Raw genomic sequence first — 23,990 nt, forward strand, 5'->3', positions numbered from 1 at the left:
CACAGCAGCGGTGACCCAGTCCGCCATGGCCCTGGGCACCCATGTAAAAGGTGTTGAGCTGGGAATAAAGTTTATAAGTGATTCGTGACGCCACCTGTGGTGTTCAGCAAGGGAGGTGTAAAGCCGACGCTGCAGACAAATCCTCTGGGACAGATGGTATAGTGCAGCAATGATGTTGTAGCCCTCAACAGGTAGGGCTGTTGGTCCCAGGGCAGTGTAGCAGAATGTTTAGGAAGAGGATGCAGTGTTTGGCACAGAGATGTAGCAGTGCTGAGGATGTTGCAGAAAGGAGGCAAGGACACAACAGGGTGCAGTTTCTTTACCTTTACTTGACAAACGCAGTCCAGGGTCCTGGTTACAGATGGCACAGGAGCAGGCTAGCCTGGAAGCAACTCAGGGATCTCTCTATCAGAAGGGTTGTGTAGTCTCCTTCCTAGCGCTGGCTTGAGGCACATCCAGTACTGTGTTACACTGAAGTTCCTCCTTCTTATCTTCGCTTAGAACTACCTCGTATGGCAGACAGCTTTAGCCCTCTATCTCTCTTGGCTCACCGGTCGCTGTTGTGCCTCCGAGTTTTAGTTGGGAATAGAGCATTTACAGCTTCCTATTCCTCTGGTTTCTGTTGCAGGACCTTCAGTATCCATACAACCATGGAGACCAGACTCCAGATCATGCGCTCTCACTGGGAGGGAGCTCTCTATTCTCTGCTCAACCTCCAGCTTCTCTCCACACGTCTACACTCGTTACCCTCCTCACACTAACTCCTAATTTCCCTTCCTGGCCCTCAGAGCGTGCTCCTCCCCCAATTCTGGTTCAGAGCTCCCTCTGCTGGCCTGGAGTGGGAACCGTGTTGCATGACATGGTTAACTGTTAGCGAGGCCCTTCATTGCCTCCAAGCCTGACATTCACACTCCCTAGGAGGAAAGTAATGCCACTGTGGCGACCATACTCCTGGGGGCGCCACACAAGCAAATATCATATATATTCATTACAAAAATATAAAGCTGGCCCCAATTCATTAAGACCAGCGTTGTTCATGCCGGTATTGATGGTTGAGAGAGGTGGAATCAGAGGCTCCTGATTCATTAAGGAACACATTTCTCTTAGTGAATCAGGCACTGCTTAAAAGTGGCGTACACCTTTGCGCACCTCATAACATGCCTAAAATAGGTCAGAGATTGGAGTAAGATTTGTAGTATAACGTACAAAACTAATTGTCATGCATTAGACAATCGACCATTGCCATGGCCCATTCCACCCCTCTCCCACCACAGCTCCACACATTTTCACAGAACTAACTTAAAATGGTGTGAAAATGCTAAAAGTAACAAAATTTTAGCCAAACTAAAGGTTGGCGCCTTTTCAAAGTGTTTCACCCATAAACACTTTGATAAATCGGGGCCAAAGAATATTGCTCAATCTTAGTTTCATTGAATACTGCTGGTTTAACACACAATTAGGTTAGGGTCACATGACCATATGTTCTCCATCCTAGAAAATTGGTCAAGTTATGCTAATTACACACTAATATCACACTAGTAGAAACCAATATGTAATAAATGGTCCCAAAAATGGGTACTCGCTGAATAAAAATATATCTTTATTGTAAAGACAATTAAAAACAAGATTACAAGTAAGGTGCTAGATCAAACAATTACACACTGATCAGAGTAAGATCCAATTTTCTCTTTGGATGTGTAGAATGAAAAAAAAAATCTCCATTTTTTTTTTACCACTCAGGCTGTTAGATGTCATCCAAGTGTGGTCCGATGTTTTTCCTTGGACCCATAAACATGAATGGGCAAGTTCCCTCCGATTATCAGGTGTAAATCGTGCGTGCATGCAGCGAAATTTTTTCTCAGGCCATTAAGTTTGAGGAAAAAAATCGAACATGTGCATTGCCCCATTGAATAACATTGGGACAAGTGCCATCCATCAATACCCTGAATTGCACTCTTCCGAGTTATACAACCGTTTGTATGAGCCCTTCATGTGCTTCATTAAATGCCATACTACAAAGGTATTCTCTGCTAGACGTATTGCTTCTATGTCCATAGCACAGTTCCATATGGAGACGACATACTGCAGAGCCTATGGCTCTAACCGTATGAGGCTGTGGGACATGGGCTCAGCCACAGGCTCTGTGTACTCACTTTACTCTTTTCACAAGGCCTAGTGCAGTGGATTAGGGTTAGTGCTGGTTCATACAGTAGATCCATACTTTATAGATCTTATATACTCTGTAGAATGACAGGCACTATTTGTTATGGTTTTATATATTTTGCTATCTTTCATTCTATGGGGACTTTTTATATTTTAAACTGAAGAATGTAAATGATAAAAGTACATACTATTATCCAAATCTGTAAAATCCTTTACATCCATAGTAAAGAAAGAAATATTATAATAACTCCCACATGTGAATATACTGTACATTACAATTCCCTATATCACTTTAGGAAACTATAAAACCTTACAGTTGTATAATATAAATTATTCAGCTGAACAACAGTTTTACAATTGTTGAGACCTCTGAGGTTATAATTCACACTAGTATCAAAGGGGCTTCAATCCCTTTAATAATCAACCACTACACATATGGTACATGTGTGGCGCCCCTGAGGCTCAGTCGCCACAGATGTACTGCACCTTCTCCTAAGGTGTAGTGCCCCACCGTCTGGGTAAGTTGGGAACTCCTTTCCACGCTCCAACACTCGCACCCCACACAACAGGGTAGTTCTGCACAACCACATTGCGGCTCATTGTTTAGAGAGTAGCAGAGCACCTCTGGTGATTCCCTGCTTGGAACACTGGATGTGTTGGGAGGTTGGTGGAGTTTAGTTCCATATATAAGGTTGGGAAGGTTTAGAATTACAGGTCAGTCTGACGGGAGGTCAGTCTCAGATCAGTCTGAGAGAGAGAAGGACAGTCAGGAGAGTCTGAGGACGGGTCCGAGGAGAAGGAGAGAGACGTAGAGCTGTAACCTAAGCATCCATAGGAAGGAGAGTCAAGTACGAAACGAAGGAGTAGAGAACAGAGAGGAGACATGGGTTGGAAGAGGAACCCTGCCTATAGGTTCTCAGCGCAAGGCCGGGGCCCGGTCCCCGAGGTTGTATGGACACTTATGATTCTGCAGCAGACACCGGTGGAGTAGTTGGCTGTAAATGCATTACTTCCATCCAAGACTTGAGGCACAACAGCAACACAGATAGAGAGCCAGGAGTGAGGCGTCCCCGAAGCAGGCTACAGCTGTCTGCCGTGCAAGTAGAGTTCTAGGAACATCTCTTAGGAGGCATTCCAGGGTTACTAAGTACTGGAGTGCTTCACACCACAAGGCGCATTGACGGAGTCGTTCAGGAAGGTACATGTTGGCGGAGTGTTGGAGAGGAGAGCCCTGACTTGCCTGGGAGGTTAGTTGAGTCTTTACCCCGGAGGACACGGCACGGAGGCAGGCACCAGTGTGTACCACGAACTGTGAGTAAAGCTTTGAAACTGCAGCTCTGGTGTCCTCCATTCATTTGTGCGCTAACACCTTCAGCACCGCTACATCTGGGTACCAGCATCCATACCATCCTGCGCCTCTCCTCATCAATAGCACCTACACTGCCCTGGGACTACAGCTCCACCTGTGGGGAGCTACACCATCTTTGCTGCACCACACCATCAGTCCCAGCGGATCTGTATGCAGCGTCGGCTTCAGGTGGCGTCACGAACTATTCACATAAACTACATTAAAAACCACCATTGATTTGGGCGCCCAGGGCCACGGACCGGGTCACCGCTGCTGTGACACATCCCCCTGATACCGGCCTGGTACCGAGTACCCCACGGCCCTGGGAGAGCGACCCACATGCTTATTATTCTGTGTCACCAGCCACCGCAGTCAATTAGCTTGCCTATAGCAGATGTAATAAGCTCCAATTTCTGCACCTGATTTCTGGGTTATCTGTGTATACCCTTTCCCCCTTACTGGAAATTGGCAGCATTACTGAAGATTTTTTTCTTTTCTGAGCAATAGATGAGTCTTCTAGGCATCGACAGTTCATTGTCTTCTTTTATATATTATTCCCACCCCCTCCCCATACACACAACCCTCTCCCACCTTGTTCTCCTTACAATAGGGAGAAGAAGACAGAGGTTCACGGGCTCGGAGCTTGACAGTTGACAGTAACTGGGAGCCATGCCACTAGGCTCTGCCTTTTTCTTTATCATATTCCACAATGCTATACCGAGGAGAGAAGAAAATGAGGGGAAGGGATGAGCATAGAAAGTAACAGGTTTTTGTTTTTCTCTTTTGTTAATTAATTAAACTCTAAATAAGACCATTTTGCCACTCACTTAGCCTAGAACAAAAGACAGGCAGAAGAAAGATAGGCATAGGGAATATAGGGCACAGCAGCTACCTCTCACCTTTTTCCTACTACAAAAGACTTTAAGGCAAGCAGCTGGTGGACGTTGAGTAGTTCGCCTGCACTCACTTGATAAACCTGTGCTCTTTCCTTGATTAGCAATTTGCAGAAAATCAAACCAGAGAATAAAAATTCCCCATACATATCTTAAACTATTTATTTGATTGTCACTATAAGTTTTATTGTAACTTTTCAAATAGTTTAGATTTTATTTAAAAAATAAATTCCTGTGTTTTTTGGTGCATCTAATTCCTATACAGACTTATGTGATGATTATACAGACTATAAACAACAATATATTAATTGTCATGAAGACTGCAAACATTGAGGGGTTATCCTATAGGAAAACAAGTGTCTCCTGTCCTTTATAGGGTTTTCCCATGAACAAAGTTAATTTTAATAAACATTTTAATCAATAGATATTTTAATAATAATATGTTTCACAGCCAGATATTTTTTTTTAAAAATGTTCCTGTGCTGAGATAATCTTATAAATGTGCCCCTGCTGTGTACAATGTAATGGCTGTGTATGACCGTACAGGGACATGTTCTGATCATACTACAGCTCCTGAGCAGGGGAGGAAGCAAAAGAAAGTATACAGACATTACAGCATGGAATCGCAACTGATTATTTCTTTGAGGTAAAATATTGTTTAAATGAAGGCAGGGAAATAATTAGCTTCACAAAAAAATCAGCTGTGATCCCATGCTGTCCTGTCTGTATATTATTTTGCTTCCTCCCCTGCCCAGGAGCTGTGGTATGACCAGACCCTGTCCCTGTATGGTCAGACACAGCCATTACACAGTACACAACAGGGACGCATTTATAAGATTATCTCGGCACAGGAACATTTTTTTTTAACACATCCAGCTGTGGAACTTATTTTTATCCCAAGATCTATTAATTAAAATGTACTTTATTCTTGGAAAAAAAACCTTTAAAAGAGGTGATAAACGTATGATAATTGGGGGCTGAACTAGAACATCCACCGATGAGTGTAATAGATGGCTCAAGTCCCCATTCTAGAGGAACTGTATAAAGGATGTCTAGCAAACTGATGGTCTAATATAATAAGGCTCGAGCCACGTGGTGCAGGTAGATGTCGTTCCATCAGAGGAATAAAAGGAAATTCAAACACGTAGTCTGGTTCACACTCAGGTTCCTGCCAGTCTAGTGTGTGAATGCTTTACTTATACAAAGTTAGATCAATATGCCTCAATGGAGAATTACTAAGTCATGTCAAGTAACATATACAAGTTCAATTAATTTCTGCAAGCTTATTCTTATCATCATAGACAGACTACTGCTTATGACGTATACAGTTTTGATGGTATCAGCTTGTGTTCGACCTTTTCTTGGAAATAGAAGGGAGTAGCTTGGACTTAAGCTATGTGAGGTAACATTTTCTTCTTCTTCTTCATTGCACACAAAGAAATTCAAACACAAAATGGAGTCTAGATCCAAAGTCTCTAAAATGGCTGCTGAACTGAAGAAGGACTGATGCCTCCTTCATCAAGACGTGGAACCTGCCACTCTGTTCATTGTACACTAGGAGTATGGTCGCCACACTGGCATTGCCTTCCTCCAGGGAGGGTGATGTCAGGCTTGGAAGCAAGGAAGGGTCTCTCTAGCAGTTAACCATGTCATGCAACGTGGTTCCCACTCCAGGCCAGCAGAGGGAGCTCTGAACCAGAATTGGGGGAGGAGTGCTCTATGAGGGCCAGGAAGGGAAATTAGTCAGTTAGTGTGAGGAGGGCAACGAGTGTAGACGTGTGGAGAGAAGCTGGGGGTTGAGCTGAGGATAGAGATCTCCCTCCCAGTGACAGCGCATGATCTGGAGCCTGATCTCCACGGTGGTATGGATACTGAAGGTCCTGCAACATAAACCAGAGGAATAGGAAGCTGTAAATGCTCTATTCCCACCTAAGACTCGGAGGCACAACAGCGACGGGTGAGCCAAGAGAAATAGAGGGCTACAGCTGTCTGCCATACGAGGTAGATCCAAAAGGGAAGAAGAAGGAGGAACTTCAGTATAACATAGTACTGCATGTACCTCAAGTAAGCGCTAGAGAGGAGACTACACAACCCATCTGATAGAGAGCTTCCTAAGTTGCTTCCAGGCTAATCATCTCCTGTGCCATCTGTAATCTGAACCCTAGACTGCACTTACAAGTGAAGGTAAAGAAACTATATTCTGCTGTGTCCTTGCCTTCTTCCTGCAACTTCTTCAACACTGCTACATCTCTGTGCCAGACACTGCACCCTTTCCCAACACCTATCTACACTGCCCTGGGACTTCAGCCCTACCTGTGGAGGGCTATAACATCACTGCTGCACCCCACCATCTGTCCCAGAGGATCCGTCTGCAGCGTCAGCTTAACATCTTCATTGCCGAACACCACAGGTGGCGTCATGAATCACTGATAAACTTTATTTCATCACTCAACCCCCTTTTACATGGGCGCCCAGGGCCACGGACCAGGTCACCGCTGCTGTGACATTCCCCTCTGAAGGACCGGCCCGGTACCGAGTACCCCACAGCCCTGGGAGGGCGACACACTTTCAATTTGTTTTTGCGGACTTTGCAAATTTTTCCTTCCAAAAATTGAGTTCTGGCGAAAAAATTTTTGAGAGAATTTCAATACTGGAAAGCATGTAATTGGTCATAAAGGGGACATAGCGGAAAGGATAAAAAGAGAGAGAAAACCCAGCTGACTATGAGAGATTACACTGTGAAACAAAGAGAGAACCTCGCTGCACATAAGAGCTTACATTATACAGGAAAAAGAGGGAGAGGACCAAGCTGACCATAAGGGTGTGTGCACACGTTGCGGATTCTGCTGTGGATCTGCAGGGGTTTGGGCCCCGCGGAACCGCAGCAGTTTCTGCTGTGGTGTACAGTAGCATTATAACCTATGGAAACCGAAAACCGCAGGGCAGACGGTGCGGATTTTTCTGCGCGGATTTGCTGCGGTTTTCAATCCGCAGAAAGAAATGACATGTCAATTCTTTCTGCGGATTTCGCTGCGGTTTGCCATCTGCTCCATTGTAGAGATGATAAACCGCAGGGCAAAACTGCGCGGATTTTACTAAATACCTGCAGATTTTACTAAATCCGCGCAAACAAATCCGCAGAGCATTCCGCAGCGTGTGCACACACCCTAAGGGTGAGTGCACACACTGCGGATTCACCTGCGGATTTGCAGGTAAATCCTCAGGTAAAGTGGCAAACCGCTGCGGAATCCGCAGAAAGAATTGACATGCTGCAGATTTAAACCTGCAGCAAATCCGCGTGGAAAAAAACGCAGCATGTGCATAGCGGATTTGAAATCACATTGGCTAACATTGTACTGTACTGTGTCTGCGGAACTGCTGCAGATCCGCAGGTCCAAATCTCCTGTGGATCTGCAGCAGAATCCGCAGCATGTGCACATACCCTAAGAACGTACTCTGTATAAGAGAGAGAAGACACCAATAACCATAAGAGTTTACATTGTAGAGAACAGACCACTGATAATAAGAGAGGACACACTACAATAGAGAGAGAGGACCCAGCTAACCATAAGAGATTACTCTCTACACGAGATACAGAGTTGACCCAGCTAACCACAAGAGATTACTCTCTACAGGAGATAGCGAGAGAGGACACTACAGACCATACTGTAAAGGCCCCGTCACACTAAGCGACTTACCAGCGATCCCGACACCGATATGAAGGTGTCAGGATCGCTGGTAAATCGATATGTGATCGCTGGTGAGCTGTCACACAGACAGCTTCACCAGCGATCAGCACAGCGATGCCGAGCGCCCGGCATCGCTGGCCATCCTGTAAAAAATAGAATCAAAATAAAAAATATAGTTATTCTCACCTTCCGACGTCCTGTTCAGTCATCCCGCCTCTCTCCACGCTCCGGTCCCAGTGATCCTTTGCACGAATGACCGCGAGATGTCACAGTCTCGCGGGATAACAAAGTCTCGCGGTCATTCGTGCAAAGGATCACTGGGACCGGAGCGTGGAGAGAGGCGGGATGGCTGAACGCGACGTCGGAAGGTGAGAATAACTATATTTTTTATTTTTTTTATTATTTTTTACACCTGATCGCTGGTCTCCCGCCTGTCACACACAGCGATGCGTGCTGGCCAGCGGGAGACCAGCGACCAAAGAAATGTCCAGAGATTTCTTGCAGCGATCAGCGATACCGGCAGGGGGGCCGCTCGCTGATCGCTGTCACACACAGCGATCTCGCTGGTGAGATCGCTGTTATGTCACAAAAGCTGTGACTCAGCAGCGATCTCGCTACCGAGATTGTTTAGTGAGACGGGGCCTTAAGAGCTTACACACTACAGAGGGGAGAGAGAGAGATAAGATCCTGCTTACCATAAGAGCTTACATTCTATAGAAGAGACTTAACCAGTGACTCTGAAGAGGGCAAACAACTCTGCTGTACAAACTGTTCTCCACTGATCTGTGATGGCCCAGGAACTGACCATCACTGTACAAGGTATAATAATCCGCTAGATGTCATAGCTGCAGGACATTATGGAGAAGCCCAGGTGACAACACAAAATGAAGTTTCTCAGGTCTGTAATGCTTCAGCAGTGTGGTAAATGGTGCTTGGCAAGCTGTCTTTTTTTTTTTAAATTGAATCTCAAAATGTTTGAATTCATGTGAAACCGTGAATTTCAGGAAATTCGACTGGAACTTGCTCCTCCACGGATAGATCATTTCATCCTTACCTAAAGCCTCTGGTATGGTGATGAATGCCTATACCAGCTATCGTGTCTCTGTGTGTTTTTAGTGGGAAACCCCAAAAAGAAAGTTACTGAACTACCAGTATACAATCCCTAGGGGCTTTTTCCCACATCCTGATATTTCCGGTACCTGAAAAAACAGTACCAGAGTCCGTGTGTTAGTGTGTACGTGTGTGTCATTCTTGTGGCAACTGTGTGCCCCCCCGTGTGCCACATCAGTACCACACGTTCCAGAGCCTGGGAAGCAGCGGTACGGTTTGCGCTGTTCCCCGACACCAGGTGCTGAAGACTGCTCTCATCATTCTCACCTGCTGGCATTGCGATCACAGGGAATGTTGAGAGTTGTACTCAGCTGCAACAGCGAGAGCATGCGGCAGCTGATTAGAGTATTTTCAGCTGCCATCTGCACTATAAATAAATGAAAAAAAAGTGTTGGTTCCCCTGTATTTTTGATAACCAGCCAGGAAAAAATGACAGCTGCGGGCTGCCACCCTCAGCTGTCAGCTTCAGCAACAGCGGTTATCAAGAATAGAGGGGTTATCAAGTGTTTTTTAAAATTATTTAAATAAATAATTTTAAAAAAATGGGATCCCCCCGTTTTTTGACAGCAGACGGCTGGGGGCTAGTATTCTCAGGCTGTTAAGGGGAAAGGGATATTGACCCTTCCAGCCTTAAAACAGCAGCCTGCGGCCGACCCGACCAGGCAAGTCTATTCTGGCGCTAGTCTTTTATTTGAAATAAAAACAAAACACACTTTTCCATTTTTATTTAAAAATAAACACAGTTTACTCACCTAATGCCCATTCCATTGAAGCCCTCGCTTCTTGCAATAAAACAAAAATTAAAAGCAACCATATCCCTCACCTGTCCGTCATTCTGTCCCACGCCGTTATCTATGTCTGGGGACAAATAGATTTCACCCTGGACGGTGACAAGATGTGACCATCCAGGCCATCATTGGCCAGCGGTGACCATTCTCACAGTGATCTGCGGTTAACTCACTAAGCTGAACTGTGTTGAACTCAGTGACTTCTCATGATGTTGAGGTTACCGCCGTTCAGTATGGCTGGGAACGCAGCCCCAGTGACCGACGGTAACCTTGATGATGTCATCGCTAGTTACTGATGCTGTCAGCCCGCAGCTGACATTTTTGTCTGGCTGGTTAGCAAAAATATAGAGGAAACCAAAATATTTTTTAATTTATTTATTCGTTTATATCGCAGGTGGTGGCTGATAAATACTCCCATCAGCCAGTGCCTGCTCTGTTATTAGCGACAGCAGGTGTTGGCTGATGGGAGTAGTAGTCGAATCAGCTGCCCCCTGCTCTCACTTTTATCAGTTAAATGTAACTCTCAACATTCTCCCCTGCTAGAGCAGATCTCAGAGTGAGCAGGGGAGAATGATGAGAGCGGTCTTCAGCACCTGCACCAGGAAACAGCGCTAACAGTACTCCTGATTCCCTGGCTCAGGTAATTGTCACAATGATGAGACATCATCTCTGTGTGTCATCCATGTATGTGTGTGCGGGACATTTTGCGGCCCATGCTGCTGTTATAAAAACGGACACGTCAGCGTATTTTGCCAATGGACACACGTTCCGTGGAAACACACTGACATGTGCACAGACCCGCTCACTTGAATGGGTCTACATGTGTCAGCGTCTCAGGTACGTACGAAAACTGTCACCACACATACCGGATACACTGAACTCTGAAAGAGGCCTAATGCTGTACCAGTTGGGTATATCTATATTAGAACAGTATTACATTGCATTTGCATCAATTTAAAACAAGAAGTATAAATGACAAACAACTGTAATATTATATGTTTCAGTGAAGCTGAGCCCTTGCTTGATAGTGCTGCGGTAGAGATGAGCGACTTTGCCTTTTTTCGGGTCGAGTCGGGTTTCATGAAACCCGACTTTCTCAAAAGCGAAGGCAATCGGCCAATTATCACGAAAAGTGGAAGGCCAACTGAAACACGAAACCCAATGCAAGTCAATGGGGAACCAAGGTCGGCAGTGAGTGGAGGACAGGAAACACACCTACAGTGCCCATTTTAATGCCAAAAACATCAATTCTTATTACTTAAGCTTGTCAACCTTAATTTACTTTATAATAATAGTTAGGCATTGAAAACTGGGGGTTATTTGGCTAAAGTTGTGGGGGGGTAGTGCTTGCTCCAGATTTTCGTGGGTCCTGGGCCAAAGAGTGTCACTGGGCTCCTTTAACATATGCCACAATTCATGATCCTCTGATACGGCAGAGAAAAAGCGGTACAGTCCAATGAAAAATACTTCACTTCTTACATCTCATGACTGATATCCATTTTAAATTCTCCAATAGCTCCAAAAACGGACAGTATATTACTCCATACAGTATTATGGCCACCGCATAGTGCGCTATACACAGTAATGAGGCCCATATACTTCTCCATACACAATCATTGGTCCCATATAATGTTTGAAACAGTATATGATGAGCTCCACATAATGCTACAGTATATGTTGGTCCCCATGGATGAAGCTCCACTATCTTATGGACCCAAATAATGCTCCATATATTATGGGCCCCATTTCTAATGCTCCAGTGTATAATGGGCCCTGTAAATGCTGCTCCAGTGTCTGATGTCCACCTTTGGAATGCTCCAGTGTATGGTGGGCCTCATATATCATTCTCCAGAGTATAGTGCTCCCCAAAAATTGCTGTCCCAACATTGAAATCAATTAAATAAGTCTCATCGCTAGGGAATCCCTGTACTAGTCTGGACTCCTCGTCGTCCCCATCTTCCATCTCACTGCACTTGGACTGTTTGGACAGAGGGCGTACAGACGTGATGTCATCGCGCTCTCTGACCAGAATGTCACTGTCAGGAAACGCGGAAGACATCACGGCGGTGGAGCAGGGAGAGGTAAGTATTTCAACTTTGCAAGTGCTGTGATCCTGAGCAAGCAGGGGGGGCCACTCGTTGGCGATGGCATTGGCACATGGCCACTCATAGTACGGCGGTGTGTCTGACGGCGGCTAGGCCCTCCCACCGGCAGAGACACTTTTGCATACTATGAGGGGCCCTGTGCTAGTGCCGTCGCCCATGAGTATGCCCCCCCACCTGCTCAAGGAACCTGCACTTTCATCTGCACCTTTTTCTTTGTAACCGTTTAAGGTGGTATAGTATGCGGGAAGGGGAACCTGAGTTTCATCAGGGTCAGATTCTGGCTGTGTAGAGTGTGTGGGGAATGTAGTGGTCTGGGTCAATGTACCAGCAGAATCATCTAGTTGGGCATCAGTGCATTTGTGGCGCCTCCAGGAGTATGGTCGCCACAGTGGCATTACCTTCCTCCTAGGGAGTGTGATGTCATGCTTGGGAGCAACGAAGGATCTCTCTAGCAGTTAAACCAACACACAACACAGTTCCCACTCCAGGCCAGCAGGGAGACCTCTGAACCTGACTACTGAGGAGCTGCTCTCTGTGGTCGGGAGGAGGTAAGATAGGGCAGTATGTGAAGGGAAGGGGAAGTGTGTGGACGTGAGAATGGGAGTTGGAGGATGAGCAGAGTTAAGGCTCACTCCTAGCTGGAGCGCATGGTCTGGATTCTGGTCTCCAAGTTTGTAGGGACACTGACGGTCCTGCAGCAGAAACCGAAGGAAGTAGCAGCTGTAAATGCTCTGTTCCCAACTAAGGCTCGGAGGCCCCAGCAGCGACGTGTCTGAGCCAGAAGGAAAAGGTTATGGCTGCCTGCCATACGAGAAAGTTCCAAAAGAGAGTCAACAGGGGGAACTTCAGTGAACTCAGTACTGCAAGAACCTCAGATAAGCGCTAGAACGGAGGCCACACTACCTATCTGCAGAGAAAGAATTCCAAATTTGCTTCCAGGCTGACCAACTCCTCCATCTGTACTCTGGGTCCTGGAGGGCACTTATCAAGTACAGGTAAAGGAACTGCACAACTGTGTCTGTCATCTTTCTCCTGCGCCTGGTGCACGGCTCTGCTACATCCTGCACTGCACACCATCTACCAACTCTTTCATCTTCCCTGCGACTACGGCCCTACCTGTGCAGGGCTTCTACATCTTAGCTGCACCACAACATCTGTCCTAGAGAAGCGACACTGCAGCGTGGGTCAATCTGATCAGAAACCACAGGTGGCATCACGTATCATTCACTTATAAATGTTATTCATCCCTTTGCATGGACACCCAGGGCCACGGAACGGTTCATCACCACTAACGTGACACATCCCTCTGAGACACCGGCCCGGTACCAATTAACCCCACTGCCCTGGCTGGCCACCCACACTCCATGTCATCTTGGACTGGGGAATTCACGATTTGACTTGATAACTCAGGCATGGTATGATAGAAAGAGCTACATGGACTAATGTGAAGTGTGGCCTGCTGCATCATTCACTTTTGGTGGGGGTGAAGGAAACAAGGAAAGGGGTTCTTCCTGACCAGGAGCCAGCATTTGACGACTCAGTGCTTGCATTTTTTGAAACTTCAGAAGAGGAGGGCATATTTGCTGGAGTCTGTTTCGGCAATGTAAGCCAAAATCAGTTCCTGATGCTCCGGCTTTAAAAGCGGTTAACCTACTCCCAGAAAAGGTAGCCTTCCAGGCGTTCTGGAGCCAGATGGTGACGCAGGCTCAACATCTCCTGCCTTAGCTGCTATTGTGCTTTTGCCACTACTAGAAGATGCACCACCACCATCAGCACCAGCTGGCCCCCCAATGCCCACGTCCGCGGCCTCTTCCACCAAACTTCAAAATTTTGCAGAAAATGAACCCAAAATAACATCAGATATATGGTACTGTATCAGAAGCGAACAGCTCTATACAGTCGAAGGATAATTGTAGCAGGAGGATCAGGAGGCAGTCAGCACCCATACTTCTCAGTAACCAGTACCAGGCTCTTACACAGGAGAGCGATGAAGAAATACATCAGGATAAGACTTTGCCCACAAACAGCAACCTTGTACGCCTTCAGAGTCCTCCTGGATGGAGAAAGAAAAATGTTGTGAAGAAGAAACGGAGAGTGGTGGTCATGGGGGATTCCCTGTTGAGAGGAACAGAGGCCGCTATCTGCAGACCGGATATAACTTCAAGAGAAATGTGCTGTCTTCCAGGTGCAAAAATTAAAGATGTGACTGACAGGATATCAGGACTCTTCAGACCTACAGATGACTACCCATTCCTGCTACTACATGTGGGGACAAATGACACTGCAAGAAACGACCTGGAAACCATCTGCAGAGACTTTGAAGACTTAGGCAAGAAAGTGAAAGAACTGGGAGCGCAGGTGGTCTTCTCTTCCATCCTCCCAGTGGATGGCCATGGAACAAGGAGATGGAATAAGATTCTGCAGGTGAACAACTGGCTACGTCGATGGTGCCGTCAGCAACAATTTGGATTTATGGATCACGGAGTGAATTACTTTTATGATGGACTACTTGCTAGAGATGGGGTGCACCTTACGAAGACTGGAAAACATGTATTTGGAAGTCGCCTTGCTACACTTGTAAGGAGAGCTTTAAACTAGAACAACATGGGAAGGGAAGCAAAAGACCAGAAAAAGCCATACATCTGAAAAATGCTATTGAGAACTCTGCTATTAGAAGTGGAAAGGAAGAACAAAGACAAAACAATCTAAATAATAAAAATATTGGAGAAAGAGAAACCAATCACAAACTAAAATGTTTCTATACTAATGCACAAAGCATGGGCAACAAACAAGGAGAATTGGAACTACTAACACAGGAAAAGAAATATGATGTCATTGGAATCACTGAAACTTGGAGGGACAATACACATGATTGGAATACAAGACTAGAAGGATACAACTTATTTTCAAGAAACAGACTTGATAAACGAGGAGGAGGTGTCGCATTGTATGTTAGAAACGCGTATATCTGCACAGAGATTGAAGCTTCAGAGACTGGGAGTACTGTGGAAACTGTTTGGGTAAGAATACAAGGACAGAACAATGGAAAGGACACCATTGTAGGCATTTACTACAGGCCGCCTGTGCAAGCTGAAGATATGGATGAACTCTTTATGCATCAAATGGCCAAGTTCTCCAAAAAATATGACATAGTTGTCATGGGAGATTTCAACTATCCAGACATTTGTTGGGAATCTCTCTCAGGCAAAACTAACAGGTCAAGGAAATTCTTATCCTCTCTTGCTGACAACTTTATCTTCCAAAAGGTAGGGGAGAAAACAAGGGGAACTGCTACCTTGGATCTAATCCTTACAAACAGGGAGGAAATGGTTGAGGAGGTAAAAGTGGCTGGGACCCTAGGAGGTAGCGACCATGCTATTTTAGAATTTTGGATAACTAGAGGAGGAAGACATGTGAAGACTCAGACATCAAGGTTAGATTTCAGAAAGGCAGATTTTAAGGGATTCAGAAAGAGAATTGGAGGGATCCAATGGCTGGATATCCTTAAAGACAAAAATGTCCAGGAAGGATGGGAAATCTTGAAAAATGAAATTCTCAAAGCACAATTGTTAACAATTCCAAAAAGAGGGAAGAATAGGAAGCATTTAACGAAGCCAGGATGGATGAACACAGAACTTAAGCACATGCTAAAAAGGAAGAAAAAAATGTTTATAAAATGGAAAGAGGGAGGCATATCTAAAGAAGAATATAATGCTGTCTGCAGAACCTGCAGGGAACAAATCAGACTAGCTAAAGCTGACAATGAATTGAGGCTTGCAAGAGATGTCAAAAGCAATAATAAAGGATTTTGGGGATATGTCAAAAGTAAAAGAAAAGTCAAAGATGCTATAGGATTTTTACAGGATGAAAATGATGAAATGGTAAGACAGGATGTTGAGAAGGCCGAACTTTTAAATTCCTATTTTGCATCTGTTTTCTCTCAGAAAGGAAATGTAACATCAACTGTTCTTCACTGTCCTATTAAGGGAATAGAAGAATCCAGGATATCTATAAACAGAAAGATAGTGAGGAAACACTTAGCTAACCTAAATGAATTCAAGTCACCAGGTCCAGATGAATTACACCCCAGAGTACTGAAGGAGATAGCAGAAGAAATTTCTGAACCCCTCTCCATAATCTTTGAAAATTCTTGGAGAACAGGAGACGTCCCAGAAGACTGGAGAAGAGCAAATGTTGTTCCTATCTTCAAAAAGGGGAAGAAGGTGGACCCAGGCAACTATAGGCTGGTGAGTCTGACTTCTATACCAGGAAAGATCTTTGAACAAATTATTAAACAACATGTATGTCAGTACCTGGATAAGAATGAAGTGATTAAACAGAGTCAGCATGGGTTTGTAACTAATAAGTCATGTCAGACTAACTTAATTTCCTTCTATGATGGAATCACTGATTGGGTGGATCAAGGAAATGCTGTAGATATAGTATATCTTGACTTCAGCAAAGCATTTGACAAAGTATCTCATACAATCCTTATTGAAAAAATGTCTAAGTATGGAATGGACAAGGCAACTGTTAGGTGGATTCATAACTGGCTTAGTGATCGGACCCAAAGAGTAGTCGTAAATGGCTGCACATCCAGTTGGAAGAATGTCTCAAGTGGGGTACCACAGGGCTCTGTCCTGGGCCCTGTATTGTTCAACATCTTTATCAACGATTTAGATGAAGGAATTGAGGGTAAACTGATTAAATTTGCTGATGACACAAAGCTAGGAGGGATAGCTAATACTAGAGAAGAGAGAGAGAGGATTCAAAAAGATATAAATAAACTGGAGAAGTGGGCAGCAACAAACAGAATGGTTTTTAACAGGGAAAAATGCAAAGTACTACATCTGGGCAATAAAAATGAAAAAAGCATATACAGAATGGGAGGAATAGGGCTAAGCAACAGCACATGTGAAAAAGACTTGGGCATACTAATAGATCAAAGACTGAATATGAGTCAACAGTGTGATGCAGCAGCAAAAAAGGCAAATGCAATTCTAGGATGTATTAACAGAAGCATACAGTCTAGATCACGTGAAGTCATTATTTCCCTCTACTCCTCTTTGGTCAGACCTCCTCTGGAATATTGTGTCCAGTTTTGGGCATCACATTTTAAAAAAGACATCAACAAACTGGAGCAAATTCAGAAAAGAGCGACCAGAATGGTGACCGGTCTGCAAACCCTGTCTTATGAGGAAAGGTTGCAGGATTTGGGAATGTTTAGTTTGCAAAAGAGAAGACTAAGAGGAGACTTAATAGCTGTCTACAAATATCTAAAGGGCTGTCACATTGTAGAAGGATCAACTTTATTCTCATTTGCACAAGGAAAGACTAGAAGCAATGGGATGAAACTGAATGGGAGGAGACACAGATTAGATATTAGAAAAAACTTTTTGACAGTTAGAGTGATCAATGAGTGGAACAAGCTGCCACGAGAAGTGGTGAGTTCTCCTTCAATGGAAGTCTTCAAACAGAGGCTGGACAGACATCTGACTGGGATGATTTAGCGAATCCTGCTTTGAGCAGGGGGTTGGACCAGATGGCCCAGGAGGTCCCTTCCAACTCTACGATTCTATGATTCTATGAATCTCCCTATATATTTCATCAGTCACACAGAGACGCTCACAGGCTCAGTATGGATTAGACAAGAATATAAAAACTAGAAAAAGTGTACAGTATCATCAGATAGCAGGTATATATAGTATAGTTTAAACATTCTAAATCTCCGTAGATATTTCGGGAGGCAGACACAGACGCTCTCAGGCTCATTATGGATTACAACACAATATAAAAAGCCGTAAAACGGTAATGGATCTGAAGAGTACAGCTGTACACAGTGTAGGGGTCATTGTTGTCAATCTCAGTATTTATTTCCACAGTCAGAAAATAACTCTCACTTGGTCAGTTTGGATTAGACCAGAATATAAAAAGCAGGAATAGGGTAAGGTATCACAAGCGTAGAGCTGTATACACTAGTGTTGGGGTAATTTTTAAATGTACATCTAAATTGCAGGAGTAACCCACAGACTGTCACACGCTCAGGATGGATCACACCACAATATAACAAGAAGATCCGCAAGAAATAATCGCACATGTGGGACAATGTTCCAGGTGTTAGTGATACACTTAGAGTGGTGGGTGGAGAAGGACTTCCTGGCAGAAAGGTTACAGTATCACCAGATACCAGGTATATATAGCATAGTTTAAACATTAAAAATGTACGTCTATATATCAGGAGTAGTGTTGAGCCACCCCGCTAGTGTTTGAGTTCGTTTTGGTTCGTCGAACAGGAGGCAAATTCGTCGAATGTTCGTCGAACACCATTGAAAACAATGGCAGGCAAACACATACTAACACACAGAAAACGCGGTACGCGTCAAGCTTACTAGAGGGACACGCGAGGCTCTGGCACGCGAGATCGAGCAATAACAGGTCTGTCATGCCCTTACATGTCCGGGGCTGCATGCGCGCTACACTGAAAGGACCAGCATGTGTCGCTTACAGGTGCAGATAACCCGCTGAACACCGTTAGTGATAGGGATCTGGGAATCCAATTCTTCCCCGCGAACGAGGATTTCCCAGTAAGTGCAGGTCAACGGAATTCTGGAATTAGGCCTAACTAGCATTCCAGAAAGAATGAAAAAATTAAGTGTCCAAACCACAGGTGCTGTAGCTTGCTTAACAGCTGGGCTCCTCTGCTGAGTAGCACGCAGTTCTTACATAAACAGGCGGCATAGCTTGGTTCACGGGTGGGAAACTCTGCTGAGTAGCAGACAGTGCTTGCATAAACAGGCAGCATAGCTAGGTTCACAGGTGGGCTCCTCTGCTGAGCAGTAGACACGGACACCGGTACTAGTCCCAAAGTATTCACTGGGCTAAATGGAGTTAAAAAATAGTTCTTACATAAACAGGCGGCACAGCTTGGTTCACGGGTGGGCTCCTCTGATGAGTAGCAGACACAGTTACTAGGCCCAAAGTATTAACTGTGCTAAATGCAGTCAAAAACTGGTTCTTTCATAAACAGGCGGCATAGCTAGGTTCACTGGTGGGCTCCTCTGCTGAGTAGCAGACAGTGCTACAAGGCCCTAAAGGATTTTCTGGACAAGATGCGGTAAAAAATTAATAGAAACACACCGCTTGTTACCACACACTGCTACTATGCCATGAAACAGTCTATTAACATTGAAAACCATTATTGATGTGAAAATGAAGTTACGCTTTTGGTGAACTAACCGTTCTCGAACGGAACCTCGAACAGCCGAATTTTAAGCAAAGTGTTCGAGTTCGACAAACGGCTCGAACACTGCCCAAAATAGCTTGAATTTTAACTTGGTGAACAGGTTGACTCGAACACCACTCATCTCTAATCAGGAGGCAGACTCAGACACTCAGGCCCAGTATGGATTTGACAAGATTGCAGAAAGTTGAGAAAGGGTACAGTATCACCGGATAACAGGTATATATATATATATATATATATAGCATAGTTTACACATTAAAAATCTATGTCTATATATCAGGAGGCAGTCTCAGGCCCAGTATGGATTTGACGTGATTGTAGAAAGTTGAGAAAGGGTACAGTATCACTGGATAGCAGGTGTATATATAGCATAGTTTAAACATTAAAAATCTGCGTGTATATTTCCGGAGTCCGACAAAGACACTCACAGCCTCAGTATGGATTAGACAAGAATCTAAAAAGTAGAAAAAGGGTTATGTATTCGAAGCGTACACCAGTATACACTGTTGGGGTATTTTTCAATCTTCATATATATTTCAGTCTCAGTAAGACAGTTCAGACTCTCCACAAGAGGAAATGAGATGGATACAAGTACAGACGTAAAGTCGAGTGATTGCAGAAATTTTGGAATTACTAATTACGGGAAAAACTCCCGGGAGAATTCTCAGAGGCGATGCTGACCCTCAATTACTTTGTCTGTGGAGACAGAGAAAACAGTTCTTGTGAAGAAATGTTTGCTGTATCGCAGTACCGTGGAACCCATCACCGTTACTCATCTCCATCAAATTGTGATCACAGGGAGAGATATAGACATTGTCCTCACTGCCTATCATGATCTGTCAGGTAACTTTGGAGTGCAAAAGACAAAAGACACAGGCCGTAGGCGATTCTATTGGATTGGCATGAGAGGACACATTTAAAAATGTGGGCAGGAATGTCACACGTCTTTGAGTCGGAAAACCGTGAAAGCTGATGATAAACCACCATTGTATCTCATTTTGAGTCGACATCCATAACAAATGGAAGCTATTGATCATCTGAAGATAGAGCCCAGCAGGACTGGGCATAGCTACGTCTTAACCATCATCTATCATTTCACCAAGTTTGTATTGGCAGTCCCAGTGAAGTATTTAACAGGCCAGACTACACAGTTGTGGAGCAGGGAGAGATAAGTATTGCAAGTGCTGGTGCCCTGAGCAAGCAGGGGGGGCCCACTCGTGGGCAGCGGTACTGGCACAGGGCCCCTCATAGTACGCCGGTGTGTCTGATGGAGGGTGTGCACCCCCACCGTCAGAGACACATGATTGTACAATGAGGGACCTTGTGCCAGTGCTGTTGCCCAAGAGTGGGCCCATCCACCTGTCCAGGGCAATGGCACTCGCACGGGTGCATGTGCCAGGTGCTGACCCCGGCCTTGTGTCCAACGCCACTACGGCTGTGTGCACCACGAACACCTCTTTCATGTTTTCCCCTACGGCTCGTGGGAGAAACATCACCACCTCTGTGTGCTGGGAATGCTTCAAACAAATGGTTTAGCAGAGTTGCTTGTTTGTTAGCCAATATTAGCTCTAGGTTCTCCTGTGGCATGATGTTTTGGAATTTGCCTTTATAGCATGGATCCAGGATGCTGGCCAGCCAGTAGTCGTCATCATTCATCATTTTGGCAAAGCGGGGATCCCTTTTTAGGATCTGCAGTGTACGGGCGACCAGCGGATGTGCGAGCACAGTCTTGGCACCTTATGGAGCAGGGCTGTTAACTCCGGATAATTATTGAGGAAGCACTGCACCACCAGGTTCAAGGTGTGAGCCAGGCAAGTTATGTGTCTGAGTATTGCAAAGGCTATGGCTGCCACAAAATTCCGGCCGTTATCACTAACTACCTTGCCTGCCTCATGATGTAGACTGCCCAGCCATGACTCAGTTTGTCGCTGCAAGTAGTCGGCCAGTACCTCCGCGGTGTGTCTGTTGTCTCCAAAACACATAATCTTCAACACAGCCTGCTGATGCTTTCCACGAGCTGTTCGATAGTGGGACACTGAGTGTGCAACACTGGCAGCTGCGGATGGAGTGCTCGTGCGACTGCGCTCTGTGGATGAGCTTTCGCTTCCGGAGGAGGAGGGTCGAATGCCTGCAGCCAACTGTTTCCTATACCGTGGGCTAGGCAGCACTGTCCCACCGCCGCTGTCCCCTGTGGACCCTGCATCCATCACATTAACCCAGTGCGCAGTGATGGACACGTAACGGCTCTGGCCATGCCTACTGGACCATGCATCTGTTGTGAGGTGCACCTTTCCACTCACTGATTACTTGAGTGCATGGACAATGCGGTCTTTCACATGCACGTGGAGGGCTGGGATGGCTTTTTGTGAAAAGAAGTGCCGACTGGGTAGGTCATAGCGTGGTACTGTGTAGGCCATGAGCTCGCGGAAAGCTTTGCTTTCAACCAACCGGTAGGGCATCATCTCTAAGAGATTAGTTTGTCAATGTGGGCGTTCAAACCCAGTGTACACGGATGAGAGGATGAGTACTTTCTTGTCCTACTCAGTCTCTGGTAGGGTGAGCTGGACTTGAGAGCTGCATATGTTGGAACTAGCGGTGGATATGGCGGACTGAGAGAGGGTTGGTGATGGTGTTGGTGGTGTGGCCGATGGCCTAGATTCAGTCTTTCGTAGCAATAACATTGTGATTCCATGACTTCTTTGCCCTTGCGATGACACCTCGACATTTGCTGCTGGTGGTGTGCTAACCGGTGGGCTTACAGTGGGGGAAGCGATGTAGCGTTGCTGACTACCTTCATTCGAAGCAGGTGCACATGTGGTACGTGAGGTTTGGTACTCCATCCACGCTTACAAGTGCATGGTGGTTAAATGTCTAGTAAGCATGCAACTGGTATTCAAATTTCTCAGATTTTTCCCTCGGCTAAAGGTCTTTGCGCACTTCTTACAGAACTTTTGCCTGATCATTAGGATTTTGTTCAAAAAAGTGCCACACTGCACTCTTCCTACTATGGAAGACATTTTAAAGCCTTGCACGCCGTGCTAATTTGACCGTCTGGCCAAGCTGTCCTGCAACTCTTTTGGTGTCTGTAACCCGTTTTTGGACTGCTACGGTCCTGCCAGATAACAGCTGTTGCGATGTCGTTGCCTGCTGCGGATCCTCCTGCTCCTCTTCTGAACTATTGGCAGTGGCACCCTCTTCCCCCAATGGATGCCAATCTGGGTCAACAACTGGGTCATCCATCACCTCCTCTTCATTTTCATGTGCACCTTCCTCTGTGTCACCGTGTAAGGTGGTATAGTATGCGGGAAGGGGCACCTGAGTTTCATCAGGGTCTGATTCTGCCTCAGTACTAGTGTTGAGCGATACCATCCGATATCCAGAAATATCGGATCGGATTGGATCGGCCCGATACACAAAAAATATCGGGTATCGCCGATTCCGATACCGGAAGTCCCATTCAAGTCAATGGGTCAGAACTATCGGATTTTAAAAAAACCCTTTCTTTCCTTGTACAACCAGTTCGGGAGGGAGGAAGAGTGTGGGCGGTGCGTGGGCGGACACTGTGTGTGTCTGTGTGTGCAGGCTCTGTGTGGGCCTCTCGGGGGTCTGTACGGGCCTAACGGGGGTCTGTACCGGCTGCCGGCGGTCTGTACGGGCCTGTCGGGGGTCTGTGCCGGCTGCCGGGTGTCTGTACGAGCCTGCCGGGGGTCTGTGCCGGCTGCCAGCGGTCTGTACGGGCCTGCCGGGGGTCTGTGCCGGCTGCTGGGGGGTCTGTGCCGGCTGCCGGCGGTCTGTACGGGCCTGCCGAGGGTCTGTGCCGCTGCCGGGGGTCTGTGCCGGCTGCCGGTGGTCTGTACGGGCCTGCCGGGGGTCTGTGTGTGTGTGCAGGCATCATCCGATGGGACTACAAGTCCCATCGGGCGATGCCTGCTACAATGACAGTGATTGACACATTAGCCAATGATGGCACAGTAGTAGTCCCATCATCCAGCTAATGTGTTGAATGTAAAAAAAAAACAAAAAACATATATACACTACATACATACTACATACATACAACATTTATACAACATACATACTACATTCTAAATACATACTTCATATATACTACATTCATATAACATACATACTGTACATACTACATACATACTACATTCATACAGCATACATACAGTACATACTACATTCATACTACATATATACAACATTCATACAACATACACACATACTACATACATACTACATTTATACAGCATGCATACTACATATATACTACATTCATGCAGCATACATACTACATACATACTACATTCATGCAGCATACATACTACATACATACTACATTCATGCAGCATACATACTACATACATACATTCATGCAGCATACATACATACTGCATACATACTACATACATACTTAATATATACTACATTCATACAACATACATACTACATATATACTACATTCATACAGCATATACATACTACATATATACAACATTCATACAACATACATACAGCATACATACATGCTACATATATACAACATTCATAAAACATACATACATACTACATACATACCTAATATATACTACATTCATACAGCATACATACTACATACATACATACATACATCATACATAAAACATGC

The 23,990-nt window shown here is 45.3% G+C and overlaps 1 protein-coding gene across 3 annotated transcripts in view; it reads left to right on the forward strand.

Annotated features, from left to right (window-relative positions):
- Positions 1-23,990, forward strand: part of UNC5A (unc-5 netrin receptor A) — a 614,615-nt gene that overhangs the window by 308,471 nt on the left and 282,154 nt on the right. The window lies entirely within an intron of this gene.

Source organism: Dendrobates tinctorius, unplaced genomic scaffold, assembly GCF_039654945.1.
Source record: "Dendrobates tinctorius isolate UK_male_01 unplaced genomic scaffold, ASM3965494v1 ptg000139l, whole genome shotgun sequence".
NCBI classification, from domain to species: domain Eukaryota; kingdom Metazoa; phylum Chordata; class Amphibia; order Anura; family Dendrobatidae; genus Dendrobates; species Dendrobates tinctorius.